At 39.1% G+C, this 17,600-nt stretch overlaps 1 long non-coding RNA gene and 1 pseudogene across 1 annotated transcript; both read right to left on the minus strand.

Annotated features, from left to right (window-relative positions):
* Positions 1–339: 339 nt before the first annotated feature.
* On the minus strand, positions 340–3,909 carry LOC131006105 (protein DETOXIFICATION 12-like; annotated as a pseudogene).
* A 4,158-nt stretch (positions 3,910–8,067) lies between these two features.
* On the minus strand, positions 8,068–9,520 carry LOC131015590 (uncharacterized). Its single transcript, XR_009098575.1, has 2 exons — positions 9,163–9,520; positions 8,068–8,478 (listed from the first exon to the last, which is right to left on the minus strand). It is a non-coding gene; the product is annotated as an uncharacterized LOC131015590 (long non-coding RNA).
* Between the last annotated feature and the right edge of the window lie 8,080 nt (positions 9,521–17,600).

Here is a 17,600-nt window from a genome sequence, read left to right on the forward strand (position 1 = left end):
ATAGATCTGGTTGTGAATTCAAGAATATTAAGTTGTGAATTCATTGATTTGATCGTAAAATCAAATTAAAATGGAGAAATAAGAAGAACATGGCGAAATAAGAGAAATATTAATTAGATTGGGTGGAATTCACCATCACACGTCAATTCTACTCATCATTTTTTAGAACACAGAAATCCCTCAAATAAAAAAGAAGAAGAAACAAACACTAACTCTTCTAAGTAAGAGTCGGTCGTTCAATATGTAAATCCACATATTTAAATTAAATTTCCAACTAATTATGGATTAAACTTTGATCCTGGACAAACAACACAAAATAGTTAGACATCACACTCCAACTCAAAAAAGGCCAGACATCGTTGAAATCGTCTTGGAAAGAGTTGAAGAAATCTGCATCGGCCAAGCGGTGGACGTCCAAAATTGGCCTCTTTGAGCGACAGCTGCCGCACCAAATTGTGGATTTAGCAACACTCCTGATAGCAACATTATTATCTCAAAAGACCACCATTCCAAGCTGTAAAAATATCATATGAATTTAAGACCAATCCAAATTTGCAAAGATAAAAACAAAAATGAAAGCAAACTCAAACTCACCATACCATGGCAGCAGATGGTATAGCAAGCTGAAAGAATTCCCTCATGGTGACAAACACATCCCATGACAAGGGAGCTCGTGTTTCTCGACAGGCAGGCGAATACATAACATAAAGCACAAGCAGAACAACATTAAACCAAGAGGATATGGCTATGGAGATAGCGCTCCAGAATTTCTGAGATGGAATCTGAATATGAAAGCCCAACAGAGAGGTAGCTAGAAGCACAGAGATGCTAATGAGCTCCAAACCATAGGGAAAATAATGCTCTGGCTCTGCAGGTAACGAACAATGCACTTAAGAAATGCGTAGGGAAACAGCGTTGGGATGAGTAGGATTGCGAACTTCCTTGCTGCAGCTAAAATTGAAGGATCTTGGCTCGTCACAAGCAGCACTCTCTCCGTCAAGATGAAGACAAGAGATAGAGCTACACAAAAAAATAGACAAATGATTGCACCATAAGTAAGAGTTCCCACTCTTTTGTGTTGCTTAGCACCGTATGCCTGGCCGCATAGAGTTTGTTGGGAACCTTGTGGAATATCCTAACCCTTGTTTTGATGATACCAAAAATCATAGGACTTAATTGTAATAGACTAGAATTGTTTAGAACTCAAGTATTAGAGTTCGTTTCTAGTTTAGTTTGCGGTGTCGAAGACTGAAGACTGAAGACTGAAGAACGAAGGACTGAAGACTGAAGACTGCAGATACCAACTGAAGTATCAGTTGAAGACTGATTACTTAATGCGCGCAAAGGACTGATACTAAAGTCAAGTATCAGTTGGACATTCCTCCTAGGAGTGATCTTCCAACGTTCAGAGGAAGCCACGTACTCACAAAGTACAACCGCATTAAATGCAGAGATCTCAGGATCTTATCTCTGCAGAGGTCATTCCTATCTGGTGGTTACTTTTCAGAGACGCATCTTCTGTCCATCAAAGAGAGCCGTTTCCACCCAGACAAGGAACCTCGAAGATTGAAGCCTCAGCCCAAATTCGAATTGCTCTCCAACGGAAGAAATCTTGAGGACGATTTACGCCAACGGATCTATTCAAGAGTTCTCCTACAAATAGCGCTCGAGGATCACTTCAACCTTCACCGATTCAACAACATAAGCTGAAGCTCTGCCGAAATTGCTACTCAGCCTTAAGCTTAAACTCCCCAAAGCTTGAATCGAAGAAGAGAATTCCAAAGCCAAAATCAGTCACTGCTGATTACATACATTCTCTTAGACCCTAGGCATATATCTGTTTACCCAGAAGCCAAAGGTCAAACTTGCTTCAAAGAACTTGTTCTTTGTAAGTATAGTTGGCACTCATTCAAACCTCCCCCCATAAGAGTGTTTTAAGTGATTCGAAGGTCAGAAGGGTTTTCTGACTCTGAGAGTCTTAGCGCGGGTTGTGTTAAGCAAGGGAAATCCTACGCGAGTGAAGCGCGGGTACTGGAGAAGGGTTTTCTTCAGTGTAAGGTTGTGTGCACCCGGCAAGCACACGGTTCGGTTTGCAGTGCACCTGTTAAGCACTTGCGGAGTGGATTGTTGGTCTGATCAACCAACCGTGGATGTAGGAAAGGGTTTTTCCGAACCACGTAAAAGTCTCTGTGTTGTTTACAGCTTTCAGTTTTACATTCTTACTTGTGTTATTTCAATTGATAAAACTGAACACTGACTAACTGCAAAGAGAAACCATAACCAACAACTTGCTCCACCGAGGCTATTTCGAAACTAAGTTTAATTTCCGCTGCCTATGATATCGGTCTGACTGAACTATCCTCTGATAGTCAGGAAGAGTGATATCATCTTTGCTTTAGCAAACACGACTGAAGCCCTTACTTGCATCAGTTAAGTTCCAGCAACTTAACTGATAACTCTTTACTGAAGAGCTTTCAGTATCAGTTGTCAACCCTGTTTGGTCAAAATTGATTTCAGTAAAACAGGCGTCTTTGTTTGCATGTAAAGTTTCGTTTTGATCTCTGACTGAGATCCCTCTAATTAAGGTCGGTAGATTAATTTGAAAATAGCCTATAGGTGTATTCCCCCCCCCCCCCATACACCTATTCGAGACCCTCAGGACCTAACAGAGTTTCCAGAGCACTAGACATCCCAATCTGCACAGTATCATTCACTTAATTAACCAACATCTAACATGTCATTCTATTCCACATGAAGCAAAGCAACCAAGTTGTAGCAATTGGAACTATGTTACGTATAACTAGAGATTTAGGTTAGTGTGACCAGATCGATGGATAGAACATATGATTGAGTATTTAAAAGATTATGTGATCAACTATAGGTTCAAAGTAAATGATGCAGTATTTTGTATCTATCTAAGCATCCTACCACACATAGTAAACGCTCAATATACTTGGATGATGAGGCAATGCCTTGTCAATGTTGGTTTTGAGTGTAGAGTTATTTATAATATTTCATTTTGGGAGGTGAATTCGGTGGCAATTCCTAGAAAGCACAAAAAATTGATAATGAAATTTGGAAATGAATAGATGACAACTTACAACGACACTGAATCCGCTGACGTTGCAAAGAGAGGTGGCGATGGAGGCACTGGAAAGGGAGAGTTGGTCAAAGTAGCCGAGCATGAACATGGGCGAAACCCGCAGTAGAAACTGCGACACCGTCACCATGATCATCGGCAAAGTGATCCAATTCACACGATTAACCTCCGTCGTGAAGGTGATTTTCCTTGCCGCCGCCGAATGGACTCGAGAGTTGCGAGCTCCGCGTCTTGATTAGGAAACTGAGAACATTTCAAGATCATAATGGTAATCAAATTCCTTCTACACAGAACCAGAAATAATAAAATTGAACAGCTTAAAAGATTATATTTGTGAAAGCTAGCAATGATGAAACAAAGGACTAACAATTCACAATCAATCAAATTCATAAAATGAGACAAAGTATCATTCAACCATAAAGAAAAAATTGGCAACTAAGCCCTAGCACGTTATAACAATCACCACACAAAAAATTGTCTTTCATAAGAGAATTCCAAAGAAGAAAAATGAATTGCGCAGTGAATTGTAGAGAGAGAAAGGTTAGCAGCAATTCCCCCCATTCGAATTTGATTTCAGAGAGTTGTTGAGATTGAGCATGATTGATGAAGGATAAGCTTGGTCTTTTTGATGTTTGCAATCAATGAAATAAGCTGTGAGATTTGAGCCTTGACTGTCACCATTTTTATAGTGTTATTTCTTATTCTTGAGTGTTTTGTTCGAGCATGCTTGTGTCTCACTAGAACTTGTCTTGGTTTCTCCGTCGAGCTCACATAGTGTGCTTAATAACTTTGAGATGATAGAAGTCCATCTTTGCGCATATTTGTCCTATATCTTTCTATGATCGTAGTTCACCCCTTTGAGCCTTATTTTTCCATATTCTTTGTCGTAGCCATGGGTGGGAGCTTGGAGATTGTTGATATGAGATAATTTGGGTTGTGGAGATGAATGATCACGAATTATGAATTTTGTTCTTGATTGGAAAAAAAATCCTAGTAATTGTTGAGTTGTGATGGTTCTTGCTTTGAAAAAATTGATTTTGTGAGAGGTGGAGGATAGAATTGAGTAAGAATGCTATAAGGTTGGTGATTGAACTACATTGAGCCGTATCTTTTAGTCACTTAGCCAAATACATCCTACCCTACCAAAGAGCCTACATTACAACCCTCAATAAAGACCTTTTTGATCTTGGTTATAGGAGCACACATTTAGTGGTGGAGAGGTGAGACGATGGACAAGCTTATGGTTGAGTACAATTATTTTGTTTGAATTGAGCGTATACACGTCCATGTTGATTGACACACTTGAGAGTCGAGAGTTCTTAAATTCTTAATCTTTTTGGTGAGGATTGCAAGTCATTGAGACCATAATTTGAAGTTTGTCATGAGTGTGATATCTTGATAATAGAAGATACAAATGCATGTTGTTATTTTTGTTGACAAATCTGAAGCCACAATGTTATCCACTACTCTCTGCGATCTTGTTGATTCATTCTTGGTTCATCTTTGTTTTGTCCGAGGACGGACAATGGTTTAAGTTTGGGGGGTTGATTTACATGCATTTTTTACTCCTATGTCGCGTTATTCTTTAGTATTTTGGGCGTTTCTCATTGAGTTGTTGAGTTGTCAATGGTTTAAATTGCATATTTTTGTGGAATAGACTACTCGTCCGTGTTCGTGCTGTTTTTTCACAGGTTTTGGACTCAAATTGGGATGATTTTGAGGATAGTAGAGAGAAGTACATGAAGAGACGAGTCCGTAGGCGCAAACGGAGGTCAAATCAGACACCGGACGAGGAAGAACGAGTGTCGGGAAGTTCGCGGGTCAGAGCGCACGCGTCGGAGGTCGCGCGGTCCGGGCATGCGATCGCATGCCACGGCCGCGTGACAGAACAGAAATTCCTGGAGGACCGCGCGGGGGTGACGCGCAGCCGCGCGAGTAAACCGCGCGACGTGCCCGCACGTGTCGCCGTATTTCTGTCCAATTTCGGATTTTTATATGTTTACGCGATTTTGGGGTATTTTGAGTCCTACTTGACCTAGGGCATATATAAATACTCCCTAAGAACTTATTCTCGGGGACCTTTTTATCACTTTTTATCATATTTTACTTTTCCGGAGAGCTGAGAGAGACAGAGAACGGAGCCAAAGCAAGATTGAAGATTCTCGATTTCATTACGGTTTTTCATTGTTGAATGTTTATTTGTTTTATTGAGATTTTTATTCTAGTTCGTATGTCGATGTGTGGCTAGAATCCTTTTTCCCAGGATTTAGGGAGTAGACATGATTTTATTTCCTAACTGTTTGATTTAATAAATTGAGATTTCTATTCCCTTTTATGTTCTTGTGTACGTTGTTTGCTTTATTGCTTGATCACCAATTTAGCATAATCATAGGTTTTAATTTGATATCGAGAGATGATGATTAATACCTGAACTAAGAACATAGAACACAATTATTTTAATTCTAAAGGGAATGATAATTGTGAGGGCGTTAATCCTAGGAGCTTTTAGGAGTTGCATGTTAGAAGTGTGATCCGGAGACGGTAGTCTTGCATGTAATCAACGGTTTGTATGCCATGAGAGTTGGTATAGACTAGTTTTGAGATTGCCTTAGGAATTATCTTGATGATTGAATTGAACTTATTAGTTATGATAATCTATTGAAACATTTGCCTTGGGAATTTCTGCTCATATCTGTTTCTCCATATTTCTTAGCTTGATTTATTTCTTTCCCGTTGTTTGTTTATTTTGTTCTTTAAAATAAAAACTCTCAATTTCGATTTTCCAGATAGAGGATTATAGTCTAGGATAGGCATTGGTTCTAATCAGTCTCTGTGGAATACGACCTTACTTGCTACTGTACACAATTGCACCCGTATACTTGCGACGTGTAAAAAAATTAGCGAACAATGTGGCGCGCATACATAACGAATATTTATACGTTATCTATACTATTATACATAACGATTATCCATAAATAAATAACGCCTGATAATCCGTTATCTATAGGCCTTTTACATAACGTTTTGGACCGTAATGAAAGTTTATATTTCTCTGCTATCTATATAGGTATACATAACAGCAATTTTTAAATAAATAATGGTGAAATTCTGTTATCTTTAAGCATTATACTTAACTGTTTTAACCGTTATCTTTGACAGAAATACATAACAATTATATATCCTTATAAATAACACTAATATCCCTTATTTATAACTGTTATACATAACGTTACATACCCAAAATTTTACTCAACCTAAAACACCTCTAGATTGACTTGCATTAGAACAAGGACATCCTAGCATGATAAGTTGACCCAAGTCATCTCTCAAGGAAGATTTAACAGGGCTTCTAAATATCACAACGAAAGTAGTAAAGGTTGTCGTTTGAAAACTGCAAAATTAAACTAATGCTTGTAAATTAAACTTAACGTGAATTTAAACTCGGAATTAACTAGGCGAAACACAAATACTTAAGCATAAATAAATTACTAACCCTAGGCATAATTAAAAGCGATAAAGTAAAGGCTACTCGAATTTAAATGTTATTACGCTAAGAATTTAAATAACTGTAATTAAAAGCTTCTAATCTAAACTGACATAAACGAAATCGCATAATTGAAAGCAAAACATAATTTAAGTAGAAGCAAAGAATTAACGTAAATAATAAATACCGAAATCGTCGCGAGAAGCAAATCACTGTCACTTGATTACAACTCGAAACAGTAAACTAAACCAAACTGAATTGAACGCTAACTAGAACAAAAATTCGAAAATCTTAAGAACTATGAAAACAAGAAAACTGTAAAGTGTTTTGATGCCTAAGGTAGAAGATTATCTTGGTCCGAAGGCTGAAGAGTATATGCCGGAGGCAGAAGAGTGATTTTGATCATGAACGTTAACCCCCTTTTATAGAATGTTGTTCAACAACCCTAATGAGAGCAAGATGGCCCATTAAATCTGGGCTTAAAAGATAGAGTCGTGCGCCCATAGGAGATTGCAGGTTGGGAAAGAGTGCTCGGCAAGTCACGGCAGCGCTGGTGAGGATTTGCCAGCTCTGGAGCAGTGCTGGCGGCCTTGCGCGTGATTGCCAGCTCTGAACATGTGATTGCCAGCTCTGGCTAGGGATTGTCAGCTCTGGATTAGGTCAGCTCTGGATGCGGTCAGCTCTGGATACGGTCAGCTCTGGATACGGTCAACTTTGGATACGTAGTCAGCTCTGGAGACGTAGTCAGCTCTGCGGAGTTTGGTCAGATCTGGCAAATGAAATTCAGCTCTGTCAAGCTTGGTCAGCTCTGTAATTCAGCTCCGTCAACTTAGGAATTTCAGCTCTGTCAGCTTAGGCATTTAAGCTCTGTTAGCTTTATAGTCTGCTCTGGCGCTGGATTTTCAGCACTGTGCACCACTTTGCACCTAAACAAGCATTTCTGATCCAAAATCTCTAAACTATAATTCTTTCTCCTATTTTATCAAAATCTCCTGCAACACATCAAACAGACTCATAAACGCACCAAATTCCAGAATATTTAACTCGAATTTAGCACAATCAAACCCCCAAATTAAGAACAATTAGGCTTAAATCAACAGTTATTATAGATATAACTATAATATTTTTTTCAATTTTCCTGTTATTTATCTCAAAAATTAAATAAATAATTCTAAAACAATAAAATAACATTGCCATCGATAAAATATACTCCCTCCGTCCGCCAAGATTATGTAAAATTGCTTGGGCACGAGATTTAATAAAATTGGTGATGATTTTGATGTAGTGGAGAAAGGGTCCCACCACTTTATGAGATGTGTGGTTGAGATTGAATTTTGGGGGGGTTTTTTGTAAATAAAGAGTGTTAGTATGGATAAAATATTAAAGAGGATGGTGGGACCATTGCCATAAAAGGAAAGTGACATAATCTTGGCGGACGCCAAATATAGTAATTTTTACATAATCTTGGCGGACGAAGGGAGTATTATATAACATCCAAAAATATTCATACATTATCATCCAAATATAATGAAAACATCACATTTATTTATTTAGCTACATGTCTTAATTAAAAGAAAAAACATATTACAGATGCGCACAACTTGCTAGACATTTAAAACGATGTTCTCTGCTTCAGCCTTCTCGTTAGTAGTAGTCCTCATAGCACAGTTTTCAACTGCATTATCGATTGGAAAACGGTGCATCAATTTGCATCAACTTGAGACAGAGTGGCATTATAAGGCTCAACAACGGTGTCCGACACTTTAGGAGATGGGAACACAGAGAAAGTGAGCATCATGCGGTCTGGATACTCTTCCCTGATTTTAGAAATCAAAAGTGCTCCCATTCAGAACGAGACCAGTTCCACCTCCCAATGAGTGGCACACCTGAAATTCTGAGAATATGACAAATAAAACAAATGGTTTATATACACAACAAAAACAATTCACTATCTTCATCAACAACAAAAACAATTTCAAACTATCTGATTAAATAAAGACAAAAACACACTATTAATTGCAAAGAAGGTAAGAAAATAAAAGCGGTCCGGAGAAAATAAACCATTAAATCTCAAAGAAAATGGGATATCCAAAACCTCTTTGAACAAGCCTGTCAGAATCATAATGCAAAGATTGTCACATGCAATTGAATCTCAACCCAAAACTTATTCTCAGAAGTTAGCTAACTAAGATTTATACAAGGACTGAAACGAACAAAGGTCTAATATAGAAGCCGATACAGAGTTCAAAATTCGCTGAAGTATATTCCAGATTAGAGAGAAGCCGATACAAATCGCACTCAAATCCACAAATCTTCCAAAATATAGACCAAAAAATAAGTACTAATACCAATGCATATGTGATAGAAAAAAAAGCTCAACCTACCAATAGATTTAGGGATGGAGAAACATACTTATGCGTAAAAACAAAAGTTCAGGTCATAATCTCTACTAGACTATGTCCTAATCTAAAAGAACAGAAACATCACTTACACCTTTCAATTAGAGGCATTGGTGGAGGCACTGCAGTAACAGAAAATGAAGACGAAGAACAAGCAGTCCAAATGAATAAATATTTACCACTTCAATAGAGGCACAGTATTAGCAAACAATATTTTCCAGCATCATCTTTCCATCAAATCTGCATCAATAAATCATCATTCATCATTAAAAGGAATAGTCAAAGATAAGTAGTCTCCATCACTTGGTTTAAGGATCACAGATACACGCATATGTGCATTCTCTACCATATATTTCACATCTCACATCTAGACTTAAAAAAAGAAAAACAAAAAAATAGTAATACTTTAAAATAACCTCAAAATATCCAATCAGTTAATTGGTAACTATTAATTCACGCAATTCCTTTTTTCAACATAACAATATTTGCTTGTAGCTTATTTAATAGTATGAGCATACTATCAATTACATATATAGACTTCATCACATGATCTTATATTGTATGTATCTCAATGACATTATTGCTGTAACATGTATTATACAAATTGCAAAATAGTTATAAATAGATATATACAAAAACAGATAAGAAGATAGGGTATGATAAGTATTTCTGAAAATGGCTTCTCGAGTCCAATGCAGATATTTAAATTCTTCTGCTATCAGTTTGAAAGTTGTAATATAAGTCATTTTCAATTGGTAGCTCCGGCAGCAACATTTTCATAAATTTCATAAACAAGAACAAGATGAACCTGTGTCACTCTGTAAGTGAAGTAAGGATCGAATGATGAGACATCTACTTTGTACCTCCCAACATTAGGCCATTCGTGAGATTCCCGGCTGCATATAAAGGATAATTTACTTCCAGTTCCAGATATATAAAAAAAAAGAGAAAAAAATAATGAAAATGCACACACACCACTACACCAGCCACCACGTCATTCTAATGCAACAGAAGGGGAGACAACCCTTAAGTTAAGCAAGAATTGTGAAAACTGCCTGCAACTAACAAAGAAAGAATTGTACTCAATAATGCTGGCAACACCTGACTGAAACTTTGGTAATGATTCTCAGTTAAGGTAATACAAATATGAATGTGAATTCAATCTCAAGTAAGAATCACATGCCTTGTCAAGGTGTTAGGTCCGGAGGGTCTCGAATAGGTGTATGGGGGGGAGAATACACCTATGGGCTATTTTTCGATTTTAACACAGAGATCAAAATGAAACTATAAACACAAACTCAGACACCTGTTTACTGAAAAGAATTTTGACCAAAACAGGGTTGACGACTGATACTGAAAGCTCTTCAGTAAGGAGTTATCAGTTAAGTCAAAAATGACTTAACTGATGCACGTAAGGCTTCAGTCGAGTTTGATAAACAGAGATGTTATAAATCTTACTGACTATCAGAAGATAGATCAAACAGACTGATAACACACGCAACAGAAAACTTTTGTTTCGCAAAAACCTTTAAGTAGCACGTTGTTAGTCTTAAGTTTCTCTTTCCAATTAATCAGTTTTCAGTTTATGAAAGGTAGAACACAAGTAAGAAAGTAAATACTGAAAGCTGTAAATAACACAGAGATTTTTACGTGGCACGCATCCTGAGATCTCCGCATTTAATGCGGCTGTACGTCTGGAGTGTGTGGCTTCCTTTGAACGTTGGAGGTTCAGTCCGAGGAAGAATGTTTAATCGATACTTGACTTTAGTATCAGTCCGCTGATTTCACGTGGCACGCATTAAGTAATCAGTTCAAAACTAATTCTTCGACTGTTGCTTCAGTCGGCAACTTCAGTCCTTCGTTCTTCAGTCTTCAGTCTTTAGAACAGCAACTAAACTAGAAAAAGAACTATAACAATTGAGTTCAAGCAGTTCTAGTCTATTACAAAAGAAATCTATTGATTTTGGTATCATCAAAACAAGGATTAGGATATTTCATTAAGTTCCCAACAATTTCTCCCATTTTGATGATGCCAAAACCACACAACAGTTCTAAGCAAGAAAAAGACTGAACTCAGAGCACAAGTTCTAAAACAGGGTGAATACTATTCCCCCTTAACAATAGAACCTAAAACTTGTACTCAGAGAAAAGAACACAACAGTTCGAACAGAACATGGACAAGACAGAAAAACAATAATCAGAGCCTAGACAAAAAGTCATTGTCTTCAGGTTGAGATAAAAAACAAGCTCCTTTTTCATTTAAAGAAAAACTGATGAGACATCAGTCGAGGTATGTTCGCTAATTTCTTTACACGCCGCAAGTGTACGGGTGCAATTGAGTATAGCAGTGACAAGGTCGAATCCACAGGGATTAATTGTTATCAATGCCTATTCTTAATCACTTTACTCTATCTGGAAAACCGAATTGTAAAGGTTTGATTATTTTGAAAAATGAAATTAAATCAAAATTAAGAAATACTAAAAGAATTCAAGCTGTGAAAATGCGAAGTAACAGAAGAAAGAGAGTTTCCCAAGGCAAAGGTTTCAACAGATTCTCCTAACTAACACGTTTGATTCAATTAACGAGATAATTCCTAAAGCAATCTCAAAGCTAATTCATACCCACTCCCGTGGCATACAAATCGTTGATTACATGCAAGGTTACCATCCCTGGATCACACTTCTAACATGTAACTCCTAAAAGTTCCTAGGATTAAAGCCTTCACAATTATTAATTCCCTTTAGAATTAAGATAAATGTGTTCTGTGTTCTTAGTTCAGGTATTAATTATCATCTCCCGATCTCAAATTAAAACCTATGATAATGCTAAATTGGTGATCAAGCAATAAAGCAAACAATTATAACAAGAACAAAGAAATGAATATAAATCTCAATCAATTAAATCAACATGTAGAAATTCGAATCATGTTTACTCCCTAAACCCTGGGAAAAGGGATTCTAGCCACACATAGACATATGAACTAGAATATAATCTTCAATAAAACAAATAAACATTAAACTATGAAAAACCGTAGAGAAGTCGATAATCTTCAGTCTTGCTCTTGCTCCGTGTCTCACAGCTCTCAGGAAAAGTCAGAATATGATAAAAGATCTTTGGGATAAGCTAAAAGATGGTATTTATAAGCCCTAGGTCGTCTAAGCCCGAAAATACTCCAAAAAACGCGCTTTAAGTGAAAAATCCGGAAACTGGGCGAGAAAACGGCGTCTCGCGCGGCCGGGTCGCGCGGCCGCGCGCCGAGACCGCATGACCTCGCGCGGCCTGCTCGCGCGCCCGCGCGCCGAGCCCGCGCGCTCCTCCAGCATGCTCTGCTCCGTCGCGCGGCTGGGTCGCGCGGCCGCGCGCCTGGACCGCGCGACCTCGCGCGGCTTTGCGCAGTGATTTTGTTTTGGCTCGTTCTCCCTCGTCCGAACTCCGATTTACGAACCGTTTGCGCTCACGAACTCCTCTCGAGATGAACTATAACTTGTATTTCAGCCAAATCTTCCAAATTCTGCTTCTTTATTTCTGAAAATACGTTCAAACACAAGCGAGTGACAAGTTCTTTGACCAAAAACCAATATAAGCTCAAAATAAACCATCAAACACACAAAAACCTCATAACTAACCATCAAATATGACACACCAAGAGGTAAAAATGCATGTTTATCAACCCCCCAAACTTGAACTATTGTCCGTCCTCGGACAAAACAAAGATGAACCAAGAATGAATCAACAAGAGCGCAGAGAAAAGTGGATAACATTGTGGCTTCAGATTTGTCAACAAAAAAAACCAACATGCATTTGTATCTCCTATCATCAAGATATCACACTCATGACAAACTTCAAATTATGGTCTCAATGACTTGCAATCCTAGCCAAGAAGATATAGAATATAAGAACTCTCAACTCTCAAGTGTATCAATTAACATGGACGTGTATACGCTCAGTTCAAGCAGAACAAGTACTCAACCATAAGCTTGTCAATCGTCTCACCTCTCCACCACTTAATGTGTGCTCCTATAACCAAGATCAAAAAGGTCTTTATTGAGGGTTGTAATGTAGGCTCTTTGGTAGGGTATGATACGTTTGGCTAAGTGACTAAAAGATACGAATCAAATTAACACCATCACCAACCTTATAGCATTCTTACTCAATACAATCTTTCACCTCTCACAAAACCAGATTTTTCAATGCGAGAAATCATCACAACTCAACAATTATTTCTCATAACATTATGTCTCTCTAATGCATCCTATGTACCCATTTTTTCAATTCTTTTGCTCTCTCTTTTCTTTTCTTTTTTTCTTTTCTCCACCATTTTTTTTGTAGGGTACTAGGATTTTCAATTTGAAACCACAAAACATAACTCATGATCATTCATCTCCACAAACCAACTATTCCATATTACCAATTTCCAAGCTCCCACCCATAGCTAAATCAACGAATATGGAAAAATAAGGCTCAAAGGGGGTGAACTAGGATCATATAAAGATATAGGACAAATATGGGATAAATAGGCTAGCAAAGATGGCCTTCTATCATCTGAAAGTTATTAAGCACACTATGTGACCTCGAGGGAGAAACCAAGACAAGTTCTAGTGAGACACAAGCATACTCAAACAATCACTCAAGAATAAGAAATAAGACTGTAAAAATAATGACAGTCAAGGCTCAAAACTCACAGCTTATTTCATTGATTGCAAACACATAGAGACCATGCTTATCATTCATCATTCATGCTCAATCACAACGATATCAACACAAACGCATGCAATTTCACAAGTTTTAAACATAAATCATCATGAACCAGTTATCCAACCAAACTATACACTACTCAAATCATCATCAAGGTAACATCACAGAGAAACTACGAAAGCAAGACTGAAACAAACTCAACGACAAAACAAACAAGAACAACCAAAGCAAACAGTGCACCCACAAAGACACATCCCCCCAAACTTATTCACCACCAAGGAGAATAAGTTTGAAAAGGATTTGTGGGGCACGAAAACAAACAAACAAACAAACGAAAAGGAACAAACTAACCAGAAATTGGGTTGCCTCCCAATAAGCGCTATTTTTAACGTCGTTAGCTCGACAGAACAGCAATCTCATCCAGGAGGCTGGTAAAAGCAGTGCTGCGAACAGCTGCTCCCTGCTTCATGCTTCTCAACCAACACTCCTCCTTTAAACTTCCGATCACCTTTCTCCTGCCAAGAAAAAGGATCCGCATCAAATGTATTAAAAACATCAACACTTACCTTGCCCGGATCTTTTGCTTTCTTTGGCGCTTCATCTTTGTGGATGTGGCATGGTTCATAGACATGGAAAGTTCGGCTCTCATCATGAACTCGCAGTGTGAGCTCTCCTTTCTCCACATCAATCAAAGCTCTTCCCGTTGCAAGGAACGGGCGCCCCAAAATCAGCGGAATTTTGTTTTCATCCTCAATGTCTAGAACCACAAAATCCGCAGGGAAAATAAAATCCCCCACCTTCACGAGTACGTTCTCCACAATTCCACGAGGGTAGGTGACCGACCTGTCCGCCATCTGCAGCCTCATTGATGTCGACTTCAACTCTCCAATTTCCAGCTGCTGAAAAACAGATAGAGGCATAAGATTTATGCTCGCCCCCAGGTCGCAGAGTGACCTTCCGAAATGCTGGCCTCCAATAATGCAGGAAAGTGTGAAGCTGCCCGAATCTTTGACCTTAGCCGGCAACTTCCTCTGCAAGATTGCGCTGCATTCTTCATTGAGATTCACCGTCTCAAACTCTCCCAGCCTCTTCTTCCTCGAGATGATGTCCTTCAAGAATTTCGCATACTGTGGCATCTCCTGCAGCGCCTCTACCAATGGAAGATTGATGTGCAGCTTCTTGAAGATCTCTAAAAACTTGGAGAATTGCTGTTTCACCCTCTCTTTCTTATGGCGCTGAGGGAAAGGTATAGTCACAGTTGCTGGCGAAGTAGCTTTTTGCTTTTCATCCTTCTTTCTGCCAGAAACCTCAACAGTGACCTCCTCAGCTTTTTCCTCAATCAGCCGTGCGCTCTCCTCTTTTGCCGTCATGGCCCCTTCCTTTGTAGTCCCGCTCAGCAAATCAACCATCTTAAAATGACGCTGGGGAAACGGCATCCACCCAGGAGGACGCAGATGAGGTGGAAGTCGTCGGCCTTCCTCCCAGACTTTCCACGAGAGCTCTTCTTTCTCCATCTTATGAGATCCATGGCTGCCTTCTGAGGTGGCTTCATTCTTCAACTCAATGGCCATGCACTGCTCCTTTGGGTTCACCTTGGCATTGTTTAAGAGGTTACCCGACTGTTGGAGTTTGTTGACGGCGGTGGATATTTGACCCAATTGGGTCTCGAACATCTTCATTTGAGTCCCCACAGCAACGGCATTGGACTCTAGCTTTTCCATCCTCTCATCTGCCCTGGAGATGAACTTCATCATCAGCTCCTCTAAATTTGGCTTCTTCTCTTCATTGATGACTCCATTGGTGACAGAGAAGCCTGGTGGAGCCTGAAGCGCGTTATTCGGATTTCCATAAGCCAAATTGGGATGTGGACGCCCTCCATGATGAAACTGATGTCCACTATTGTATCCACCCTGTTGTCCATGCTGAAAGTTCCCATAGTTTCTGCCATTGATGTAGTTGACGTCTTCTACGCCTGTCGGGATCTCTACAGCTGGCTCAGAATTGCCAACAGTCATAGCATTGATTTTCGAGTTCATCTCTGCCAGCTGAGTCAAAATCAATGTCACGGGATCTGAACTGGAGGTAGCAGCAACTTTCTTCAAGTGAACTCTCTCGGATGGCCATTGATATAGCTCGTGGTGGCCATGCTTTCAATGATCTCCATGGCTTCAGAACTCCCCTTCTTGAGCAATGAGCCCCCTGCAGCTGTATCCATGAACATCCTGGTGCGCTCTCCACAAGCGTTATAGAACATGACCACCAGAGTCCCCTCATCGAAGCCATGGGACGGGCACTTCCTCAACTTCTCCTGGTATCTCTCCCATGTCTCTGCTAGTGTCTCTCCATCGAACTGTTGGAATTGGAGAATCTCCATCTTTAACTTCAATGTGAGCCCGGGAGGATGGAACTTCCGCAGGAAAAGATCAGCCAAATCCCCCCATACAGGATTAGCTCCCAGCTGCAAAGTATGATACCATGACTTTGCCTTATCCCGGAGTGAGAATGGGAAAAGGCGGAGTCGTATGATGTCATCTGGGACTCCGTTCATCTTGACAGTGCTGCACAACTCCAAGAATTGCGCCAGATGCGCATTTGGGTCCTCCACGGCTTTACCTCCATACTGGTTTTGCTGCACCATGGTAATCAGCCCAGTCCTTAGCTCGAAGTTATTCGCGTTGACTCTAGGCGGCTCTTGGTACTGGTACAGTGGAGTAAATGCCTCATCAATAGGCGGCTGTTTCTGCTCAGCAGCATTTTTCTGAGCATCCAACACCGCCTGCAACTGCTCTCTCAACGCACGGACTTCTTCTGCGGTAGCCATAGAATCCAAATTATCTTGCTTTGCTTGGCTGTTCTTGCGGCGGAGCGTAGGAAATGACGGAAATAAAGAACCGCAGGAAAAATAAAGAACAAAAAAATAAATGACGGAAATAAAAAAAAATCCAGAGTAGTATCAAACAATTAACGGAATAGTACTGATAAAAATCAGTCCCCGGCAACGGCGCCAAAAACTTATTCGCTAATTTCTTTACACGCCGCAAGTGTACGGGTGCAATTGAGTATAGCAGTGACAAGGTCGAATCCACAGGGATTAATTGTTATCAATGCCTATTCTTAATCACTTTACTCTATCTGGAAAACCGAATTGTAAAGGTTTGATTATTTTGAAAAACGAAATTAAATCAAAATTAAGAAATACTAAAAGAATTCAAGCTGTGAAAATGCGAAGTAACAGAAGAAAGAGAGTTTCCCAAGGCAAAGGTTTCAACAGATTCTCCTAACTAACACGTTTGATTCAATTAACGAGATAATTCCTAAAGCAATCTCAAAGCTAATTCATACCCACTCCCGTGGCATACAAATCGTTGATTACATGCAAGGTTACCATCCCTGGATCACACTTCTAACATGTAACTCCTAAAAGTTCCTAGGATTAAAGCCTTCACAATTATTAATTCCCTTTAGAATTAAGATAAATGTGTTCTGTGTTCTTAGTTCAGGTATTAATTATCATCTCCCGATCTCAAATTAAAACCTATGATAATGCTAAATTGGTGATCAAGCAATAAAGCAAACAATTATAACAAGAACAAAGAAAGGAATATAAATCTCAATCAATTAAATCAACATGTAGAAATTCGAATCATGTTTACTCCCTAAACCCTGGGAAAAGGGATTCTAGCCACACATAGACATATGAACTAGAATATAATCTTCAATAAAACAAATAAACATTAAACTATGAAAAACCGTAGAGAAGTCGATAATCTTCAGTCTTGCTCTTGCTCCGTGTCTCACAGCTCTCAGGAAAAGTCAGAATATGATAAAAGATCTTTGGGATAAGCTAAAAGATGGTATTTATAAGCCCTAGGTCGTCTAAGCCCGAAAATACTCCAAAAACGCGCTTTAAGTGAAAAATCC

This window comes from Salvia miltiorrhiza, chromosome 1 (genome assembly GCF_028751815.1).
Source record: "Salvia miltiorrhiza cultivar Shanhuang (shh) chromosome 1, IMPLAD_Smil_shh, whole genome shotgun sequence".
NCBI lineage: Eukaryota > Viridiplantae > Streptophyta > Magnoliopsida > Lamiales > Lamiaceae > Salvia > Salvia miltiorrhiza.